Genomic DNA, 2,024 nt, shown 5'->3' with positions numbered 1-2,024 from the left:
TCTCATCTAATTATTGGCCGTGTGGGTGCAATCTCCACGTAAATGGGTGCCTTTTGTCGTAATTCAGCCCTGTTATTTTCTTTCCTCATGACCACTAAGTAGATCAAGTGAGAATCAGTCAGGACTTGCTTCCTGTTAACTAGACTCAGGGATGGGCTTTCCCTCCTATTTCTGCCAAAACACAGCATCCTGAAGTAAACCCCACTCACCATACCCAGTCTCCACGTCACCCTCTTGTCTTGGTTACGATCACACCTGCCTGGCCCCCGGAAGAGGAGCGGGGCTTGAATCTACAGCCTCTGCGTCTTCACTCTTTGCCTTCCTTTCTCAAGACTGCAGTCCAGGGACTGTCACAGCTCGGCTGCCTCTGAGCGTATGGAGAGGCAGACACGCAGGCTGGCTTCTGGTACTTCCTCTGATGGACCCTCCCTCCTATGTCCCCGCCAAACCAGTGGCTCTTCCCTGCAGACCAGAAGGAGCTAGAACCTCTTCTGCATTCCTAAATAGGTGGGTGGTTTTGTTCAGACACAAGAAACACTGGCTTTCAAAGTGTTCTTAAAGCTTCCTTGAAGTACTTCCCTGGGGGTCCAGTGGCTAGGACCCAAGCTCCCAATGCAGTGGGCCCAGGCTTGACCCCTGGTCAGGGGACTAGATTCCACATGCCACAACTAAGACACAGTCAAATAAACAAATAATTTTTAAAAAATTTCCCTGAGGAAATCTTCAGTGTCAAGACAGTACCTTGCCAAGATCACAGTTTTGAGTGTGATCAGAACCAGTTTACCCAATAATATCTGCTTGAGGCTAAGATGGTTAACAGCTGAACTTGTCCCAAGAGGTTCTTGGGGAAGGCGGGCCCACATGTTATCGTTTGTTCTGGTAACTTAAGTGAATTCTTAGAGGTCATTGCTTTGACGTTTAAGAAACCCCACTGATGGAACTTGGATCCTGCAGAATCTTACAGCGATGTGTCCGGTAATGAAATCCACAGCATCTACCTTTACTGAATTATTCAGGAAAACAGTTTGAACTCCACAGGGAGTTTCTTAAGAGTCAAACCTGAGAGTATTTGGGAGGGGGGTACAAAACTCTGTCTCCAACCCATCACCACAAAGTGCTGAAGTCAGTTGTCAGTTTTATTAAAAAATAAGCACTATGCTGGGGTTTCATAAAACCTATACGTGAGTATGTACAGACACAAATAAAATAATATTAAAAGTAAAAATCACACTTGCTTTCAGGTGGCAGTGATCCTGGCACCCCACAAACATAATGTTAGCTCTTCCTTGGAAGAAACCACCCGGCCTAACGAGAACACACTTAAGAAATGACCCAACAGACTAAAGGCACAACCGTCGCCTGCAACATTTTCCATTTGGGTTTCAAAAATATATAAATAATTTAATTACAAAACCCATCAATATATATATTTTTCATCTTTTGGCACAGTGAAACGTTGGTCAATAGCAGAGATGACTGAAGCTCCTCTGGCCCCTCCCACTCAGCTGCGCCTGTAAACGCCACAGGCACGCAAGGAGGGGGCCCGGGACCCCGGCAGTAGTCGTGTCTTGGATCACCTGGAATGGTTCCCTGATGTGCTGTTTAGGTTTTGTGTCGCCTTGTAAGGGACAAAGCACTGGAAGGTGCAACGGAAACAGCGGGAACAAGGCAGAGCCTGGGCCATGAGGAGAAGCTTCTGTGAAGGGACGGGCACAGGCTTGGCTCAGGGATGGAAACGATCCGAGGCCCTGCTTTGCTCCTCTGCAACGTGAGTTATAGAGGACGAAGGGAAACGTTCGGATGCAGGTGAGACCCTTCTGTCCGGTGTTCGCTCTAAGGCACGTCGGGTGATGGTTCTGTGACGCTGTCTGTCCTCGGGCGGAAAGCGCCCAGCCCGAGACCGCGTCCCCCGCCGCCCCCGGCGCGCTCATGCCAAGAGCGTCTCAGGCCGACTAGGCAGGTGCGGGCCGGGCGCGCGGGCCGAGGCCGCGAGCAGGGCGTCGGGCAGTCGCACGGGGCAGTAC

This window comes from Oryx dammah, unplaced genomic scaffold, assembly GCF_014754425.2.
Source record: "Oryx dammah isolate SB20612 unplaced genomic scaffold, SCBI_Odam_1.1 HiC_scaffold_11, whole genome shotgun sequence".
Taxonomy (NCBI): domain Eukaryota; kingdom Metazoa; phylum Chordata; class Mammalia; order Artiodactyla; family Bovidae; genus Oryx; species Oryx dammah.
Note: the sequence above shows the minus strand (reverse complement) of the source record.